The sequence below is a fragment of the Dermacentor andersoni genome, chromosome 5 (assembly GCF_023375885.2).
Source record: "Dermacentor andersoni chromosome 5, qqDerAnde1_hic_scaffold, whole genome shotgun sequence".
NCBI lineage: Eukaryota > Metazoa > Arthropoda > Arachnida > Ixodida > Ixodidae > Dermacentor > Dermacentor andersoni.
Genome location: NC_092818.1, coordinates 203614493 through 203636759, shown reverse-complemented (window position 1 = coordinate 203636759; position 22267 = coordinate 203614493).

The window sequence follows — 22267 nt, the reverse complement described above, 5'->3', positions numbered from 1 at the left end:
GGAACCACGCGTTGCGTTTTTAGCTCGCGAAAAACGCGACGCGCGGCAAACGCCCGCGTTGCCGCCGAAGCGCGAGCACCCGTACGAAGGAAAAAGGAGCGGCGCTTTCGCGCCGCATTTTCCGGGTTGCCAGACAACATAACTCCCAACGACATGCATTGCCTCTGTTACCGCATGTATAATATGTCCTTAAACTTACAGAACACTACAATAAAAATAATCTTAGTGTAATTAGACAGCGACATTTTTGTCCGAAGTGTATTTATCAAGTTTAATTTCAAGCAGCAAGATTGTGCGGAACTGCGAGTATGTACCTTCCGCATGTTGAGAGGCCGCTACTTGTTTACAGCTTCACATAGAAAATAGAGTGTCGGCTGCTTACTACTGAGCAGAAGAGGCGACTGCTACTATTAAGGGGGATGCTGAGGGCATCTGCTATAGCTCGCCAAGCCTGGTCACGTTTGATGTTGTTCTTGTAATTGCGGTCGCGTATACGTCCGGCAGGACGCGACGCTTCTCCACTTCAGTTATTAGGGCCTCGTTGAAGGTGGCGTTGTCCATTTTAGGTGAACACGATGCGCGAACCAACACGATGCGCGAACGAAATCATGGTAGCACGTACTTTCTTTGACGCACGCGCCAGTTGTGCCGAGAAAAAAAAATTGCGCCAGAGAGGTTCCGTCGAGGATGGATGGATGCATGGATGTTATGAGCGTCCCCTTTGGAACGGGGCGGTGGGTTGCGCCACCAAGCTCTTATAATACTTCCAAATGTCCTACCTAAGTTAAACAATAAAAAAATAAAAAAGTAAGCACTATGAACGCCCACACCCAAATTTTCTGATCCCCTATTGCTAACTGTGCTTTTGTACGTCTCCGTTTTTTTGTCGTTTCCCTACATTTCGTCCACCAATCCTCCGATCGCCTCTTACTAATGCCTATTGCGGACATGTTTACTTTTCCACTGCTCCCGCTGAACCTAAGGACTTCAAGGAGGCCAGTGATGCCTAAATCGACCGCTGGGTAGACGTCTTCACATTCTAATAAAACATGCTCCATAGTTTCCCTAGCTTTACCGCAGCAAGCACATGCTTCTTGTTCCTTCTTATATCTCGCTTTATAGGTGCGTGTTCTAAGGCATACCGATCTCGCTTCGAAAACTAATGAGCTTCCCTTTGAGTTATCATAAGTTGTTTCCTTCCTGATTTCGTTTTTTCCTCTTACGTAGTTACTCATGGTAGGTTTCCTTTCCATTACCGCCACCCATGAGATTATTTCAGCCTCTCTGACTCTCCGCTTGACCGTCTTTCTTGCTGTGTTGCCCACTCTACAGGCCGCATACTTCCTGGTAAGCTTCCTAGTTCTTTTCCTCCACTGTGAATCAATGTTTTTCCTGTACAGATACCTGAACACTCTCCCAGCCCATTCACTTTCTTCCATATTCCTCAGGCGTTCTTCATACTCAATTTTACTGCGAGCTTCCCTCACTTCAAAACTAGTCCAGCCCATATCACCCTGCATGACTTCATTTGTAGTCTTCTCGTGAGCGCCCAATGCGAGGCGACCCACAGGCCTTTGGTTCCCATCGAGTCCTGATCGTACCCCTGATTTAAAGCAAACAACCGCATTTCCAAAAGCAAGTCCTGGAACCATTACACCTTTCCACATACCTCGGAGAACCTCGTACCTATTGTATCCCCATACCGCTCTGTGCTTCATTATGGCTGCATTTCTCTTCCCCTTCACTGTCGAGATGCCACTTGACCAAATGCCACGTGGCTTACCTGAACTCTGATTAGCGGACGCGCCGCGCGACGCGTTCTTTTTTTCTACTCCGAGCAGCAGCACGCGACGGGGCGATTTCGTGACGGATCATGCAGGGCACGCGTCAAAATGACGCGCGCGTTCCACCATCCGCGCGTCAATCGCGCCTGAAATCGCGCCATTCGGTTCCGTCTTTAGTGCTCTCATGGTCGTTTGGTTAATTTGGTAGGCTCCCGGCACACCGCTTCGTATAACGTAACATCGATTCCAACAGGGCGCGGGATCTTCCAGCTGAATTTGTGCAAACATTCTACAAGAATTTCTTTATCGTACACGTATGTGTGTCTTCGTATCGAATAAACTATTTGTCAGTAGTTAGCGCTCGTCTTGTGTGCTTTTTCGTTTTCGTTCCCCTCGTATCTAGCACCCAATATGTACTTGTTACTCGGTGGCACGTTCAGCTTTCTCATGACATTTGGCAGCGTTCATACGAGTGTTGTATTTTATTTTGGGCATTCTTTTAATGCTTGTAGCATATAGCTCATTTCAGTCGGATTACCTGAAGAGGCGAACGTCCCGGTAAAGTATAAGGGGACATTGTACCAGCGCGTAAAAAAGGACGCGGGCAGGAACACGAAAAAGACACACCGAACGCTCGACATCAATTGGATTTATTTTCAGGAGGCCACAAATATATAGGCAAAAAGACGGTGCTACATGATCAATCCCTGAAGCGCATGCGCAATGGCACCTATTGCGTAATAATTTTATTTCCTTTGCTCTCAAAGATAAGTTTGGTTTGCTGATGCAGGCTTGTTTTTCCCAATGGATAAAGAAGGCCTCGAGTATTTTACGTTCTCTCTGATCTGTGTTAGAAGTAATCGCTTGAGTCTTATCAAAGACCTGCATGCATTCATTCTCACAGCGCCTGCAATGTGCCGCCAAGTGCCCAGATCCCGATGGTGCCTCGACAAGCAGCTCCTGCTCCATTAGACGAACGTTGATACACCGGCTAGTCTGGCCGATGTAGCAACTTCCGCATGTCAGCGGAATTCTGTAAACCACATTTGTCCTGCATTCCACATAAGGCAGTTCACGTTTAATTGGGCAGGGTGGTTTTCTGCGAGTGGCGCCGCTGACAAATTTGTAATGTTTCCCGAGTTTATACGGTGCGGTGAGCACAACTCGGACATTGCCTTTCTCCGCCACATTTTTAAGGCGGTGTGTCAGCTGGTGAATATAGGGCAGTGCCACGCATTTAGCCCGCTCATGAGCTTCTCACTCACTAGTGAACGCCTGATCACCAGCTCGTATCCAGCTTTTCTGGACACAAAGGTTTAGTTCGCGTGAGTGCCACCATGTGGCTTACTCACCTTAAACTTTTCAAGCTTCCTGCGGTGACGTGTGATGACGCCATCCAAACAAAAATAAGAAAAAGTAGAAGCTATCACTTTGCATTAAACTTCGCCACAATGCTTCTCCCGCCGGCGTTATCAGTGTTTTTTATCAAGCGTATTCGCTCGTCGCCTGGAAATTACTCGTCATCCAGCTTTTACTCGCGACGAGCAATTGTTGATTCTGGGATTTTGATCCGGTTCTCTTTTCTTCTTCTTTTCTTTTCCTTTTCTTTTTCTTTTTTTTTTTTTCATTCTACGGAGTAAAGAAGCTAGCCTAACCGTCAGAAGCACTTCGGGGCAGCCTTTCTTCAGTCGGCACACATTGTTAACGTCCGAACATCGCACAGCGCCTACTAGAGACGCCGTCGTGGACGCATTTTGATTTTCCCCTATCGAATTCGTTAAGGTGCACACAATTATTTCACTAGCGACGTTGCAATGCGCACTCATGGGCTACCGCTGCAGCTGCAAATCTAGATGTGCTTAAGTATTAACACATATACGTGGATATGTTGGTTTTTCACCTTGACACAAAAGTCACGAAACAAGAGTTGAGCAAACTGTCCCTGTGTCGTCGCAGGGTGTGAGACTGGGCTAGTTGGTATTTCATGCTAAAGTGACTAGCGCAAGAGTGGACACGGGACACTAAAGAGGCGACAAGGATAAGCGCAAACTTCCAACTGGGCGCTTGTCCTTGTGGCGTCTTTAGTGTCCCCCTGTCCACTCTTGCGCTAGTCACTTTAGTCTGTGTCGTCATCCGTTAGCATGTTATGGCCGAAGCTGCTCGCAATATTAGGTCACATTTACTGGCCACCAGGCCAAGTACACCCTTGGGTACGACATATACAGTACTTGCAGTTAGTTTCCGAAGTAGTCTCCTATGGCGGTTATCCGCGTGCGTGAAGCAAGAACGCTATTTAAAATTATTGTGCAGTAATATATGCGGGATTTGTATGTTCTCCAAATTCTCTACCATGTTGTCATTCCGCCTTTATTATATAGCCGCAATGTAGACTAGCAGCTATCGAACGCCATAAAGGCTATCCACATATGCAACCCTTAATGACCATCGGTTATCTCCCCTCCTCATTACATCTCCTACCCATGCCCATTTCTTTTTCTTGATTTCAACTAAGATGTGATTAACTCGCGTTTGTTCCCTCACCCAATCTGCTCTTTTCTTATCCCTTAACGTTACACCCATTATTCTTCTTTCAATAGCTCGTCGTGTCGTCCTCAATTTAAGTAGAATTCTTTTCGTAAGCCTCCAAGTTTCTGCCCCGTAGGTGAGTACTGGGAAGATACACGGACTGGATTTCAAGGGAAGGGAAGCGTAGCAGGGGGTGGCAGAAAGTTAGGTGGGCGGATGAGATTAAGAAGTTTGCAGGGACGACATGGCGACAATTAGTAGATGACCGGGGTTGGAGAACTATGGGAGAGGCCTTTGCCCTGCAGTAGGCTGTCACGATTGGGGGCTCAATCCCATCGCTCGTGATCGGTTGTCAAGATTGGAGTCCGGCATGAATTCGAAGGTAGCTGGCCCATGCCGTCGTCCAACTTATCCACGCTGAGGACGTTGATGAAGGGAAGGACTGCTTGTCATCGAGAACGAGGAATATGGGTTGATTTACAGTATTTACATGCAGTTCAACAGTCTAGCATAACTGCCAGAGAAAGTACGTCAGTCTAACCCGACTGCTTGAGAGAGTGTCTCAGTCTAACATGACTGCTTAAGAAAGTGTGTCGAGCATCCGCACAACAGCAGTTTTTAAACACTCGGTCCTCCCGCGATACAAGGTGACGCGAACGTTCGTTTAGTCATCGCAAACTAGCCGCCTCTCCGCGAGACGGTTTACACACACGCATGCGCATACACACGTGTTCACGGTCCGAAACCGACACCACACGAATTTCGTAGAACTCCGAACCGTCGCGGGTAGCACAGTGTCTTGCGTCTTGGTCGGTGCGTGGGAAGGAGCCTTCCTCGGCGTTCCCGCGTCAACTCGCCCACCCGTAGCAGATCAGGTCCGCGTTGTCGTGTTGCGCAACAAAGCCTGCTTCGTCGAACTCCTTCAGTTACAACGCATCGTAGCTGAAGCAAAGGAGAGTGGAGGATGCGCGTATTATTACCGACACAAAGTCGACTTAGCCACGCCGTGGCTAGAGGTTGGCGGCGGCATTCCAAGATGAGGTTGCCACCGCTGGCGTAATTGGCTGGCAAACTTGCACTGCAGCTGGCCGTTCTTAACAGCGCCTCCATGGCCCGGATAATCTCGACTGTCTAGCGCTGACAACCGCTGGGCAGGAAGAGAACGGCTGGTGGCCAGGGGGTGATTGATGCCTTGGCCCGCAGCGACCACTAGTGTAATGATGTCACCGCCCCAAAACATCCAACAAGGACAGGCAACTGCAAAATGAACCCCACAACACGGCACTGCGCCGAGATGACGTACATTGGCTCTCACTTTAGACCCGCTAGGCTTACACACACAAAAAAAAACATAAGTGCAGAAACAAAAAAAAAAATGCTGCATTTCGCTATGCCAATTTCTGAAGCAATTTCGTGCTGACAAATTCAGCAATCATGGTGGGAATCCTGCTAAATGAGAGGGGATCTTCTTGGCTTAATAAAATTAACACTAGTAACCCTAAAATTTAGGCGGGACCCCCAAACGCAGAATTCAAATTAGCCTGCTCAAACCATCCGCATTGCTATGCAACTTTCCCTTCTTATATCTAATGGAGAAGTTGTACTCTTAGAGAGTGAGGCTCCATCGGAGCAAGCGGCCATTTTTGTGTGACATTTGATTGAGCCACGTCAGAGGACAGTGGTCGGTCTCGAAGATGAACTTCGCTCCGTACAGGTAACACGACAACTGTTGGGCGGCCCAAACTAAACAAGCGCATTCATTCTCTGAAGCGCTGTAGGCTTCCTCTCTTACATTTAGTTTACGGCTGGCATAGAGGACAGAATGCTCCTCGTTATCGTCGCCGACCTGACTAAGCACCACGCCCATACCCCTGTCGCTTGCGTCGCATTGAACTATGAATTCCTTTGTGTAGTCTGGCGGGCGAAGCACAGGACGAGAAACCAATAGCGTTTTCAAACTTTGGAAAGCGTTCTCTTTGTCCTTATCCCAGTGTACGTTACTCGGTGCTCCCTTTCGGAGGGCGTCTGTTAATGGACTTGCCATTTGCGAGTAATTCGGAATGTACCGTTGATAGTACCCCACAAGTCCCAAAAATGAACGAAGGTCTGTTTTCGTGCGCGGCTGCGAAAATTCTCCAATCATAGCTATTTTCAGCTCGGTCGGCCGTCTCATGCCCTGGCCGACAACATGGCCCAGATAAGTAATCTGCGAACTACCAAACCTACACTTTCCCGCTTCCGTCGTTAAGACGGCTTCCCTCAACCGTGAGAACACCTGTTTGAGGTGCGATACGTGTTGTTCCCAGCTGTCCGAAAAAATTGCTACATCATCAAGATAGGGCAAGGCGAACTCCTGCAAGTCTTTTAGGACAATATCCATTAACTTAGAGAAGCTAAACGGCGCGTTCTTCAGCCCGAAGCTGAGTGCGAGAGGGCGAAAAGCGCCTACAGGTGAGATGAATGCGGCATAGCGGCTGGCACTTTCCGAAAGGGGAACTTGCCAGTACCCCCGCACGATATCTATAGTTGAAATGTGTTTAGCAGCGCTAACTCTTTCAATTCGTTCCTCAATGTTTGGTATCGGGTACAGCGGATCCCTAGTGATGGCATTTAACTTCCTGTAGTCAACACACGGACGAGGGTCCTTGTTAGGGGTTTCTACCAGTATTAGCGGTGACGTATAGTCACTCTCAGCGGGCTCAATAACTCCCAACTCTAGCATGCGTTGTATCTCTGCCTCCATAATCTCTCTCTGCCTTGGAGACACCCTGTAAGGCTTTGATCTTACTGGTTCGGTTGATGTCAGCTAAATTTTATGCGTTATTAGTTCGGTTCTACCCGGCCGATCGCTGAATCTGTCGAGATATTCCCCTAACACCTCTTTTAGCTCATCTAGCTGCTCGGGTCTTAGAGCGTGCGAGCTTACCGAGTGTTCTACTACTTCTTCTAGGCCGATTTCAGAGTTGGAGGTCGCGCTATAGTCCTTAAACTTGGTACTAGTGCCATCCTGCTCTTTGATGGTATAGTTAACGACTCCGCTCCGCTCTACATACGGCTTCATCAAATCACGGTGATATATCCTCACTTCCTTCCTGCGACCGGGCATTTTCAGAGCATAGTTAGTATCTGAAAGCTTGTGCAACACTTTAACGGGCCCGTCCAAGTGAACTTCAAGCTTGTTCTTTCTTGAAGGTTTGAGGATCATTACCTGGTCTCCGGCGTTAAACGTACGAAGCCTCGCTTTCTTGTCGTAATAGAATTTGGTGTTCTTTTGAGCTACTCCCATGTTCTTTCCGACTAGTTCCTGGGCTGCGCTTAGCCGTTCCAGCAAATTTAGCAGGTATTCAACCACGGTTGGACTCTCCCCTCTTTCCTCCCGCATCTCTCTTAACATTCTCAGTGGAGAACGGAGTGTCCTCCCATACACTAGTTCTGCTGGCGTTTTTTCGGCCGAAAGCGACGCGATTTTACGAGCTTGGCCTCGCGTCAATGGCTGTACTACGCCATCTCCCAGTTTAAGCCCTTTTTCACGCAGTAACTGATTTGAACGATTCGAAAAGATGTAAGGGTACTGCAGTGACAAAAATTTGGAAACTGCAGCCTCAGTCTCTAGCTCCCCGAATGGTCCACTGGTTTTGACTTTGGCCATGGGCAGACACACGCTGTGTTCTTCTACAACCTGTTTGATCCATGCTACTTCTCCGGTGAAGTCATCTACCGTCACGCAAGACGGATGGACAATGTCCATCGTGGCGGCACTGTCTCTTCGCACTCGGCTTGGTTTGCCATTAACTTGCAGGTCGTGAAGATATGGACTTAAAAGTTCCATATTCTCGTCTTTTTCCTCTACGTAGGAGAAAACTACGCTAGGCTTCCCGCAGTTTACAGCTGTATGTCCCAGTTTGTGGCATTTGTAACAGCATCATCATCATCATCATCATCAGCCTGGTTACGCCCACTGCAGGGCAAAGGCCTCTCCCATACTTCTCCAACAACCCCGGTCATGTACTAATTGCGGCCATGCCGTCCCTGCAAACTTCTTAATCTCATCCGCCCACCTAACTTTCTGCCGCCCCCTGCTACGCTTCCCTTCCCTTGGGATCCAGTCCGTAACCCTTAATGACCATCGGTTATCTTCCCTCCTCATTACATGTCCTGCCCATGCCCATTTCTTTTTCTTGATTTCAACTAAGATGTCATTAACTCGCGTTTGTTCCCTCACCCAATCTGCTCTTTTCTTATCCCTTAACGTTACACCTATCATTCTTCTTTCCATAGCTCGTTGCGTCGTCCTCAATTTGAGTAGAACCCTTTTCGTAAGCCTCCAGGTTTCTGCCCCGTAGGTGAGTACTGGTAAGACACAGCTATTATACACTTTTCTCTTGAGGGATAATGGCAACCTGCTGTTCATGATCTGAGAATGCCTGCCAAACGCACCCCAGCCCATTCTTATTCTTCTGATTATTTCCGTCTCATGATCCGGATCCGCCGTCACTACCTGCCCTAAGTAGATGTATTCCCTTACGACTTCCAGTGCCTCGCTGCCTATTGTAAATTGCTGTTCTCTTCCGAGACTGTTAAACATTACTTTAGTTTTCTGCAGATTAATTTTTAGACCCACTCTTCTGCTTTGCCTCTCCAGGTCAGTGAGCATGCATTGCAATTGGTCCCCTGAGTTACTAAGCAAGGCAATATCATCAGCGAATCGCAAGTTACTAAGGTATTCCCCATTAATTTTTATCCCCAATTCTTCCCAATCCAGGTCTCTGAATACCTCCTGTAAACATGCTGTGAATAGCATTGGAGAGATCGTATCTCCCTGCCTGACGCCTTTCTTTATTGGGATTTTGTTGCTTTCTTTATGGAGGACTACGGTGGCTGTGGAGCCACTATAGATATTTTTCAGTATTTTTACATACGGCTCGTCTACACCCTGATTCCTTAATGCCTCCATGACTGCTGAGGTTTCGACAGAATCAAACGCTTTCTCATAATCAATGAAAGCTATATATAAGGGTTGGTTATATTCCGCACATTTCTCTATCACCTGATTGATAGTGTGAATATGATCTATTGTTGAGTAGCCTTTACGGAATCCTGCCTGGTCCTTTGCTTGACAGAAGTCTAAGGTGTTCCTGATTCTATTTGCGATTACCTTAGTAAATATTTTGTAGGCAACGGACAGTAAGCTGATCGGTCTATAATTTTTCAAGTCTTTGGCGTCCCCTTTCTTATGGATTAGGATTATGTTAGCGTTCTTCCAAGATTCCGGTACGCTCGACGTCATGAGGCATTGCGTATACAGGGTGGCCAGTTTCTCTAGAACAATCTGCCCACCATCCTTCAACAAATCTGCTGTTACCTGATCCTCCCCAGCTGCCTTCCCCCTTTGCATTTCTCCCAAGGCTTTCTTTACTTCTTCCGGCGTTACCTTTGGGACTTCGAATTTCTCTAGACTATTTTCTCTTCCATTATCGTCGTGGGTGCCACTGGTACTGTATAAATCTCTATAGAACTCCTCAGCCACTTGAACTATCTCATCCATATTAGTAATGATATTGCGAATTGGTCTAAAAGATTCGAATTTTCTTTTCTGTTCTTTTTGCGCGGTTTCTCCGTTAAGTTTCTCCTCGCTATTTTCTGCGGGCTTTTCCTCCATGTCTACAGGCTCCGATCGTCTAGTCTTTTTGAACGCAAAGGGTTTCCGCGGTCCATTTCGACCGTCCCAGTTTCCGTCCTCGGCGTTCAACTTTCTACGCGTTGCGTACTCTTCGGCTAATTCAGCCGCCCTTTCCACAGTGTTTACATTGCCTCTGTCTTGCACCCACAGTTTCACAGCTTGGAGGATGGTTTTGTAAAACTGCTCTAGACACATGCATTCAATGATCATGTCTCTGCTGTCGTACGCTTCCGCGCTTTTCAGCCACTCGACTAGGTTGGCCTTTAAGCTATATGCAAACTCCGGATATCCCTCGCTATCTTTCTTGCCTGTGCTCCTAAACCTTTGCCGAAAAGCTTCGCCTGAAAGGCGGTATTTCTTCAGGAGACTAGGCTTAACTTTTGCATAATCATATGCATCCTGTGCACTCAGTCTGGCGATTACTTCCGCCGCCTCACACGGCAACATAGACAGCAACCGCTGTGGCCATATACTCGGGCCGAAGTTCATCTTTTCGCAAGTCCTTTCAAAATTGCTTAGGAACAAGCCTATGTCGGTCCCGACCTCAAATGGCTTTATTAGCCTGTCCATGCGGTACGATTCTGCCTCACTTGATCGTCCCAGAGCGCCTTCACTTCCTTGAGACAACTCCAAACGTTTGCTTTCAAGTTCAAGTTGCATTTTTCTTAAGTCGCGATCTTTATCGCGTTCCTCTCTCTCTCTCTGTCCCGTTCTTCTCTTTCTCTTTCCCGTTCTTCTCTGTTCCCTTCTTCTCTTTCTCTGTCCCCCTTCTCTCTTTTTTTCAGAAGTTCAAACCCCATTTCAATTTCTTCCTCACTGGCCTTTTCGGAAATTAGCTCCAATAATGCCGATTTTACCATTTCCTTGCGTACATCTAGGCCAAGTTCCTCACTAACAATCAACAATTCGTCTCTCAGCAGTTTCCTTAACTCCATGATTGCTGCTTTACTGCCTTGTTCCTGCTCGCTAAATCTAGCTAGGAAAACACAACCTAGCTAACACTCAACAATCTAGCTTCCCTACTGTTCTAAACAGAACAACCACAAAATGAAGCCTAGAGTCAAAGCAAGAACCAAGCACTCACCGCAGTCACAGTACCACGTAACAAAGTCCATCTCACCGCTGTCAGCCAGTTGTCAGGATTGGGGGCTCAATCCCATCGCTCGTGATCCGTTGTCAAGATTGGAGTCCGGCATGAATTCGAAGGTAGCTGGCCCATGCCGTCGTCCAACTTATCCACGCTGAGGACGTTGATGAAGGGAAGGACTGCTTCTCATCGAGAACGCGGAATATGGGTTGATTTACAGTATTTACATGCAGTTCAACAGTCTAGCATGACTGCGAGAGAAAGCACGTCAGTCTACCACGACTGCTTGAGAGAGTGTCTCAGTCTAACATGACTGCTTAAGAAAGTTTGTCGAGCATCCGCACAACAGCAGTTTTTAAACACTCGGTCCTCCCGCGATACAAGGTGACGTGAACGTTCGTTTAGTCATCGCAAACTAGCCGCCTCTCCGCGAGGCGGTTTACACACACACATGCACATACACACGTGTTCACGGTCCGAAACCGACACCACACGAATTTCGTAGAACTCCGAACCGTCGCGGGTAGCACATCGTCTGGCGTCTTGGTCGGTGCGTGGGAAGGAGCCTTCCTTGGCGTTCCCCCGTCAACTCCCCCACCCGTAGCAGATCAGGTCCGCGTTGTCGTGTTGCGCAACAAAGCCTGCTTCGTCGAACTCCTTCAGTCACAACGCATCCTAGCTGAAGCGACGGAGAGTGGAGGATGCGCGTATTGTTACCGACACAAAGTCGACTTAGCCACGCCGTGGCTAGAGGTTGGCGGCGGCATTCCCAGATGAGGTTGCCACCGCTGGCGTAACTGGCTGGCAAACTTGCACTGCAGCTGGCCGTTCTTAGCAGGGCGTAAACAGGCTGATGATGAATATGATGATGATGATAATGACATATTTAAAGACCTCAAGCGCAACTCCTGACGCTTAATTGTATTCAAGAGTTGTGCGACTGCCCAGGACATCCTTAACGAATTTTACATAACACATTATGAGGCTTTACTTGCCAAAACCACGATTTCATTATGAGGCACGCCGTAGTAGAGGATTCGGGAATAATTTGGACCATTTGGGATTTTTAACGTGCGCCTAACCCTAAGTAGGCGGGTCTTCGCATTTCACACCCATTGAAATACGTCTGCCGTGGTTGGTATTCGATCCCGAGACCTCGTGATTAGCAGCCGAACCCGATAAAAGCTAAGTAACTATAGAAGGGAAGGAATGTTGGCAGTAGGAGGAAGGTGACAGCTGGCACGTGAGACAATTTCTCATTGCGCGAGAATGGGTACCATCTGTCCAAGAATGACACCGTAGAATGCACTGTATTCCATGTAATGGAGTCCGCGTCCAATATTTCAGACCCGAATCATACTGTAACTACTGACGACCAAGCATCTCGCTAATACGTGCTGTCACTTGACAGCTGCCGAGCGCTGGAGTCGGCCACAGGACCTACTTGACCTTTGTTCAACACTTGCCGACATTCTCGCCTTACTTCGCACCACTGCGTTTCACCTGAACTGCTTCAACAGCCGATTTATTTGTGCGAGAATTTGGCCACCCTGTCAACGTTATGGTTTCTTATTTTTAAGTCATCTTTCATATTTAGGCTAATGCTGTCCTGAAATTTCCAGCGGTTTCACCTTTCCCAAAATGTCCGCATTTTTGTCGGCCTCTGTTCATATTTTGGAGGATTTTTAATAGACGTGGAAACCATTGCGTGGCCCCCTGACCAAGCTGCTCAAAAAGTCATTTTATATCCCTGAGGTCTTGTGCAAGCTTCCGCCTTCTTGCCGTTCATCAACCTCCTGATTCCCCTGTCAACTGTATCCCATTTTGACGACTCCAATCCCACGGAAGTTGGCAATGATATAATGTCCAAGGGATTAAAGCCATTTCGATCGATTCTACTGTGGATACGACAGCCGCTTTCGCTCACTATGAATGGAAATATTGCGCTAATGAGCGCCATTCTTAAGCATTTAAATTGACAGCAAAAAAATTATGCGGGTCCCATGTATGTGCGAATCGATGTAAGCAATGCTTTCTGTGTTTGTTGTAATTGTCATACGTATTCTCCACAGAGTAGACAGGCACTCTCTAATGAAAAGCTGTCAATGTTTGCCTGATTACGCCTGCCATTGTGATGCAAATAAACGGAACTTCAACTCATTTTCTCAGAAATAAACGCTGAATGAAATGCTGACGTCATCCTAAACAAGATCAACAAGCGCCGTAGTGCTCGATCTTATGATGTCCCTATTCGTAAGCTTATATTCGTGATCTTTTTTTTTTTTTTTTGCGGGGGGGGGGGGGGTGCTCTTGTACTCTAGAAATGTGCCTCGGACGTCTCTGATGTGCTCGATTTTATTCTCAAGTACCCAATGAAAACTCACATCGCTGCAACCTCATGATGTCCTGGTGGCTTGCCACCATGGCGTGTCGCGCAAGTATGACCACGCTGATTCATTTGGGTTGACATATATTATTTTGTGCGTCATACTTCGCCACATTCATTTTTCAAACTATGCCAGAGCTCGAAAAGGGCGGCCAACTCACTACGTCCCTTTGCTCTGTTTACTTCCGCAAAGTGTGTGTTTATCGTTGTGGTTACCAAATAGGCCCAGCGGTATGCTACCACTCAAGCCTTTCTGGCAGCTGAGCAACTGAAATCGCAGGCTTTATTCAACATGGCGTCGACGTTGAATATGGCTATCCTCAATTACTTGTCGCGGACTTCTCTCACCGCCTTCTCTCCAGTGTCATCTCTTACACTACTCGCTCCTGCTGGACACAACACAAACACGCAACGATCTTAATGAAGTATCAGTGACACGCTAGTTGACACGCTGTCGATGTATATTTCCGCTGAGCACCGGGATACGACCATGGTCCTGTCTATGGTGACATTATCCGTCCACAGCCTCGCTCAACAACACCGCTCGTTACTGATCACGTTTTTTTCTTTCACTTTTTTTCTTTTTGTCGACGAGAGCATAGTGTATTTCCTCTGAATGTGCTTTCGGCTTCAGGGGTGACCTTGCACGCCCGCTTATTCTGTTACGTTGACGGCGACCGTTGTCGTCAGGATGTCGCCTCATTCTGAGCTTCGCAGTCACCAGAGAGCATAGAAAGCTGTCTTCACAAACAAACCACCGGGATTCGAGCCCACCTCCCAAATGCACCATCTTGCATTTGGGAGATGGGCACGCTAACCATTACGCTACCACCTGCCTCCACCAATTTCTGTTTATCTGCCTTCCCACTTCACGTTTTTGCCGCAGACGCAGGCAGAACGGATGCAGAAACGAAAAAAAAAGTAAGGATTGCTTGAGCCGCCAGCTGACACATGACCTTAAGTAGAAGTAGTAGTTCCTTTGTAGCACTTGCTAAGAACGGGTGGATGTCTGATTTTGCCTTTACTAATGACCTTAACTTTGGCAGGTTATTCTCATTGGAGCTCATGTAGGCTCGCGGCTGCGTGCAGATTGTGGGTAACCTCAGCTTTATTGTAAATTTCCTTTCACCGACTCTTTTCAGCTAGAACTGAAATGCCGGACAAAATTGAGACCTACCGTTGAATATTTTTTCTTGTTTTCTAGGTTTAAACCAAAAACGCTCATTTACACAAATAGTGATTTAAAAAAAAAAATGGCATAAGGATACTATATTTCGAGGTCATGTCGTTTTGTCTATACGGGCCGGCACCACGTATCGACGAAAGGGCATCACAGTGCCGATGCACGCGGCAGTTGGCGGTTGGACGTATGTCGAGGGTCCCCGATACGAACCACCTGCAAGTCTGTATCACCTTGCAAAGGGGAACTCAGATGAAACGTTGTCAAACGGATAGTCTTTTAATTATCATAAGTCTATCTTTATTGAAATTGCTTACCATGAGGTGAAAGCCGACTAATAAGCATTTAACTTTTCCGTGTTATTAAAGCATCCTGTTAATAAAAGGTTGCTGTCCTTTACAGCCCCCTAAATTAAAAAAGTAAGTTGTGAAAAATAAATTGGTGCGGTAAATGTGTAAACGCAGACGCAAGAAAAGGCCTAGTCCGTTTCCCAGTATTCACTCGATGAAGATGGAGCACCTCTATAGTCTCACGTTGTAGTATTGCCAAGAGCAAAACACTTCCAAAAGAGTCAGTCCCGAATGTTACTCACAAGATGAGCTCGCGCTGGAAAAGAAAACACTCAAACATAACGATGGCTGCGCGCAAAGTGCTTCCTCTGATTCCGATCTACGGATCGAGGCGTCGGTTCGTCAGATTGGAATGCTCGTACATTGCAGCGCAATCTCGGGTCGTAAAATGTGATGGAGAATGTACACGGTCGTCCACTTCCAATTTGAACACGGCTCCGGGCGGCCGGCGAGGCCGGCGCTCCGCGGAGCGCCGCTCGTGGGCGCCGGGGTAACTAACGCGCCGGCGCACTGACAGCCACAGGCGTGGCCGCAGCCGCGTCGTCTGCTACAGCGCGCCTGCACTAGTGTGTGCTGGCGGCTGAGGCCACGCATGTGGCTGCCAGTGCGCCGGCGCGTTAGTTACCCCGGCGCCCACGAGCGGCGCTCCGCGGAGCGCCGGCCTCGCCGGCCACCCGGAGCCGTGTTCAAATTGGAAGTGGACGACCGTGTACGTCAGTATTCGCTTTACGCGCGCAATCTGATAAGATAACGCTCTTTCACTATTGAACCCGTGACAACATACTGGATATTAGAACCACATGCAGGCGCATCTTGAGCTAACTGATAACTTTGTAACTGTGGTTAGAGGCTAAAAAAAGCCCCCCCCCCCAAAAAAAAAAAAAAAGAATACATTTGCTTTCAATATTAGCTGTAACATAGTGCTTGTGGTTTAAAAAGGGCCCCCAACACTGCACAGCGGCGCCGCCGTACAGGAAATTCAATAGCGAACCACTTTCCAATTACTAGTATTTATCAAACCAGCATATTGTGGTTCAATGTAGCCCTGTATTCCAGGGGCAGGTTCTACCACGGGTACTGTGTCGGAGCTCATATTTCATGTCAGCGTTATTTGTCACTAAATCACAGTATTTCTTTCTTTAGATATTATTATTAGACAGCTAAAATACATCCAGCGAAACCCTCACCTTAATATTTCAGTACTTTTCGTTCTAACGTACAGTCGCGGACAGAATATTATGGACCATGAAATCTAAGAAAAAGCTGAATATCTCCGCAACCTCACAACGCAATCTGGTATTTGCATTTTGGACCTCGACTAGAATATGCTAACAACGTTGTCGTGGGCAGTTTTACTGGTTACTGCTACAGGCTGCTCGGGAATTGAACGTTTTCGGAGATCCCGTGATCCATTTTATTCTGTCCGCGACTGTACATATCCGTGCTGATCCATATGTTACAAAGTACTGAAAATGTGCCCAATGCTTCCCTCCAGGAAGCTGTTTTTATTCCTTATGATGCCAGGAAGCCGAGCCTGATGCCACCAACGCTCAGAAACCTAATCGGGAGCGCGCACAATGTTCTCGCACACCTTGTGGGATGTTTTGTCAGCATAGTGCGCAATGCATTCGTGCACGCGTGCACAATAGATGGGTCTCTGCACCTGTCGACGCGCTTGTAAATTCAACGTTTTTGTCGAACTTCATACCTGTAACGGCTTGTTTTTTTTTATTTCAGCTCTGTGAAATTTCTTGCCATCGGATTACTTGAAGACGACATCGTACACGGACGTCAAGACAGGAAAAGTGGTCGAAGTTGCCATGAAAAACATCCGTCTGAAGAAAACTGCAGTTCCGAGCTTGTTTCCCAATTGCCCTGCCTATTTATCGCGTCCGCAAGTGTGCGTTCGAGAAGCGCCGGCTGCCAAAAGAGCGCGCTTGGAAGCCACATATTTGCAAAAAGCAATAATGCTTTCTCAGCAAACCCAAGCAGAAGAGGACGCCAAAAATCTGGTTGGTAGCTTTGCGGACTTGCTGAAGGCCTTGCCAAGCTTTCAGTGTTCGGACTTCTGGACAGTTTTGAACAAGGGCTCCAAGGTTTTCTTTTTGGACTTGTCACTTCAATCTGCTCCTGCAGTCCGTACTTCGGTGATCGTGTCCACAGACCTGCGCGTCGAACTATTTTTTGGTGAAACGGGTGTGAGGAAGTGTGGTGATGTTTTAGTACACGTAAGGATATCAGCACTGAGCGTTCTGAAAAGGCCCGTCATCTACTGACATTGGTTTCGACATTGCTAGAGGAAGTAAGTGGAAAACATTTCGCATGCGAGTTGCAAGAATGGCATTCGGAAGTGCTTAAATTCTTGAAGAGTCAAGTTGATCTTGTTTTGAATGATGCTGGCCGATATCCCCCCGATTTATTGGTTTTTGCTAGCCTTTTGTTCACAATTTCACCTCATGCATATAGATTCCTGAGAAGTTCGATGAAGCTTAAGATGCCGCATCCTGATACGAAGACTGTGTTCATCGTACGATGTACGCCCTGAAACGGAGCAGCAAGAATGTAGCTTTCTTTCCTATGCAAAGCGTATTGTAAGCACATATAAAGAGCATGAAAAGACTGTAAACTTAATGATTGACGAGATTCACCTTCAATCATTTTTTGATTACAAGGCTGGGTTGGTTACTGGTGCTGCGGTAAATTCATCGACTGCAGCAAAAACTGCCCATGTATTTATGATACAGAGCCTGCTTTCTTCAAACAAGGATGTTGTACACATCCTTCCTGTGGCACAAATCGATGCTAAGGCGCTGCACGACTTCCTTCGGAAGATTGTTCTTGATCTAGAGGCATCTGGTTTTAGAATAATCGCAGTAATCTCGGACAATAACTCCATAAACAGAAAAGCCATGTCCTACTTCGCTAAGCCGGCAAGTGTCAGCATTGTTTACCAGCATCCTGCTGACCCATCACGACCCCTGTTTTTTGTGGTGGACCCAGTTCACATACTAAAGTGTATAAGAAATAACTGGCTGAATCAAAGAAACATTGGCAAATGCATGTACTTTCCGGAACCGAAGAGTGATGAGGCTGAACGAAAGATACTTACAGCATCTTTCAAGGTATTATGCCAGCTGCACGAAGCTGAAAAGCATGAGCTCTTGAAGCTAGCACCAACGCTCACTTTGAAGGCACTGAACCCCTCAAACATGGAACGGCAGAACGTTAAACTGGCCTTAAAGATTTTTAACTCATCTACTGTTGCTGCTCTCAGTGTTGCAACGTTCCAGCATGCAAAGGAAACCTCTCAATATGTCGACACCATTTTGACTTGGTGGAACATTGTTAACGTCAAGACGCCAAGCGGTTGCGAGATCAATTGCAAGGTCCAATAGTTTCATCGTCATGTCCTCAACTAGAATTCTTAGAGAGAATAGTTCAATGGCTTGATCACTGGAGAAGCCTCGAACATGACAATGGCCGCTTGACACGTGAAACGCACATAGCTTTCAGCCACACTACCCATGCCTTGCACGAACTTGCCATATAGTGTCTCAAAGAGCTTCATTTCGAGTATGTTCTTTTGGGCAAATTTCAAACTGATAGCTTGGAGGATCGCTTTGGAAAGTATCGGCAATTGTCTGGTGCCAATCACCACGTGTCTATAAGGCAGATATATGAATCTGAAAACAAATTGCGTTTGCAGAAGGTTCTGGACCTGCCAGATTTGGACATTCTACTACCACCGAGCGTGAACACGTTGGAGACAAGTGTACATTCAGGAAACGGCCAGTTTCAAGTCACTGTGACCGACTCCGACATTGAGAAAAAAACGTCAAGACTACTGGCACTAACCTATGTTGCCGGCTATTGTGCCCATGCAGCTCTAGAAAGCTGACATGCGCATCTTGCAGTGAAAGCCTTGTGATGCAAGACGTCGATCTAGATGACCCTGAGAATGCATTAATCACGAAGATGACAAGGGGTGGCCTGAAGTTTCCACGAGCAGTTGTAGTTAATGCTGTACTCTTTACTGAAATTATATTGGACAAGCTCAGGACACCAGAATATGCCATACGATTTTTCAGCCTTCCTAGGCGGAAAGATACTCTTGTCGGCCTTGTGTTCGCTACCCTTCATGACTTTGAGGATGTCGATGTGTGTGATTTCCGTCATCCTGCACAGGAGGTAAATGGGGCATGTTGTAACTGCTGCAGCGAATACACTGCTGAACAACTTGTGTCGCACAGAAAACGACAAATTACGCAACGCCAAGAACGACCGAAAATTGCAGACCTTGAAGGCCTGAGATGTTTCTCATTATTTATTTTTTATTCATGAAGCTCTGTTTTGTTGAACATCTACGTATGTTTGCGTTGACAGAACCCTTGTAAAAAGAAACCTGTGGCGTAGCTAGGAGTTATTTGCCTACATTATCAAAATATAAACCCTGCATTTTGGCCAATTCAAATGTTATTTGAGTGTATTGTGCTACCTGTTTATAATTCGAACCCTCCATGCTGCCGCAATCCATTAATTGCATGTTTTCCTTTAGGACTGAGAGTAGGCCTCTCGTTTTTTACTTACTTATCACCATCATCTCAGTATTTTATGAAGACCAATAAGGCCTGCAAACAAGGCGGGTGGAAATAAAATAACCACTAGAAATGGTACAACAAAGACGGAAGCTTATTCTGTTTGAGATTTAGTTGTGCGTGACCCTATAATAATAAAATTTTCACAATAAAATTAACCTCGATATTCGTGTGTCCAGCGAGGACTGTTTTACGCAATGCAACAGTGAGAATGATAATTGTATATGGAAGATTTAAAATGTTTGTTTCTGAATGCAGTTCTTATCATTTGTGAATAAAGTATATTCTGTGTCTTCAATATGCAGTTTTTCTTTCGTTCCGTCTAAAGTTGAGTGACTAAGCAGCATGCAGTTTGCTTGTCTTAGTCCCGACCAAACATCACAAGCACAATAAGGCAGGTCGTGTTGCGATACACGCAAGAAACAAAAATGTTGCCAATCAAGTAATCTAAGGAAGGTATGAAAGAATGCTGCTTTCTATGGTGGTGTTGACTGCGGTGAACCAGCGGCTCCCCCTTATTTTTTGCTTCAGCTATACGTGTCTTGCTTTGGAAACGAAGCATCTGAATTTATAGGTTGCTGTCACTATAAGGACAGCACTAATTTTCTGATGCCATAGTATCCGCGACGCGCAAAGAGAGAGACTGCAAGCGCAACGAACCTAGGCGCGGAGACGCCGACGGGGTCGACTGTCCGGCCCATCCGACTAGCGTGACCTCACACCGGCGTGCGGAGGCCTTACATTTTTTTCTAGGTGGCTTCGGCCGAACGCTGCGTTGGTCGACGCTCACCGCGTCCAATGCGGGGCGCGTAGTCGCTGCGCCGTAGCCCATTGTCTTACACCCCTTGGCGGGTCGACGGGAATGCTGTCGCGTTCCACTCTTGAAGGCGAAGCAGAGTAACGCATGAGTTGTTTCTTCGTCTAGCCGAACCAAATATAGCCAAGCAACAGCAGTTCACCAGGCTAAACAGTGGTTCAACAACTAAAATAAAGGCTAGTATGCTTCGCATCCTTAGCTAAGCCACAGCCATTTTTTATGTGAAGCATATTACTAGAGCTCAACCCAGCTCCTCAGGCGCGGCGGTGTCGCCTTCAATGACCTTTGACCCCATGCCATACCACGTGACACCGTGACGTCACGACAGAGGAGAAACGGGGCCAACTCGCGCCGTCGCTCGCGGCGGTATATAAGCAGCTGCGCTTGTTTCTAGGTGGCTTTGGCTCAACTCTTGCAAGATGGGCTGGGTGGGAATCGAACCAGGGTCTCCGGAGTGTGAGACGGAGACGCTACCACTGAGCCACGAGTACGATGCTTCAAAGCGGTACAAAAGCGCCTCTAGTGAATGCGGTGTTGCCTTAGAAACGAGCTGTTTCTAAGGCTCAGGCTTGCGTCGCTTGCTCAGGCGCACATTTCGTTGCCGCGCCGAACGCTGCGTTGCTCGACGCTCACCGCGTCCAATGCGCGGCGCGTAGTCGCTGCGCCGTAGCCCATTGTCTTACACCCCTTGGCGGGTCGACGCGAACGCTGTCGCGTTCCACTCTTGAAGGCGAAGCAGAGTAACGCATGAGTTGTTTCTTCGCCAAGCCGAACCAAATATAGCCAAGCAACAGCAGTTCACCAGGCTAAACAGTGGTTCAACAACTAAAATAAAGGCTAGTATGCTTCGCATCCTGGGCTTAACCTTAGCTAAGCCACAGCCATTTTTTACAACAAAGTCGTTAAGAGTAAGCTTTAACTCGGGCCCAACTCCGACGCGGCCTATTCAAATAGATGTAAAACGCCGAAACTCTTTTCTGAGATAACCCCTGGGCCGATTTTAATGAAATTTGCTGGATTCGGGAGACAAAGGTAAATTCTAGTGACTATCGGAAGCGGTATTTCTATTTAAGGCTTGAATTCTGGTAAAAGATTTTCAAAAATTCGAAAGTGCGAAAAATACAGAAGCACGAAGTTTACAAATTAATAACTCCGCATCAAGAACTGATATCGCGGTTTTGTAAACAGCATCCTTTAGACAATTCAAAGCGGACAAATCCAATATGCCGATTTATATCTTGCGTGAAGTCGTTACGTTGTGAACAAGGGTTGTGGAAAAGCTGTATTTCCACATTACAAATGTTTTTTAGATTTATGCGTAATATATCAATTTTGTCCGCTTTATATGTGCTGTTAGGTGCAATGTACAAAATTGTAATATCAGTTTTCATTGCCGAAAGACAGAGTTGTGAACTTGATGGTTTCGTCTTCTGAAAATTTGCGATTTTTGCCAATTTTGAATAAACAAATGATGACCTAAATCAAAAATGTTAAACCAACAGTCACTAGATTTTAAGTTTTTCTTTTAAGTGCAACACACCTTGTAAAATTTGATGCAGTGGTTGTGGAGAAAAACGAATTCTCCTTTTACATGTATTTATATAGGACCACAAGAGCTAAAGGTTCCTCTTAAGGGCTACTTTCCCCACTATCGCGTCCGCGTGTGGAGCAAAATCCCGAAGATAGCGTAATACCGGCCTGACCCGCAGCGGAGGTGAAGCAAGCGTTCAGCTCTCATACGTGGGCTGATCCGGAATATAACGCCATGCCAGGCCGACCTGCGGCGGAGGTGAAGCACGCATTAAGCACTCCCCATGCGTGGGTCGATCCCCAAGACAGTGCAGTGCGGGACCGACATACGG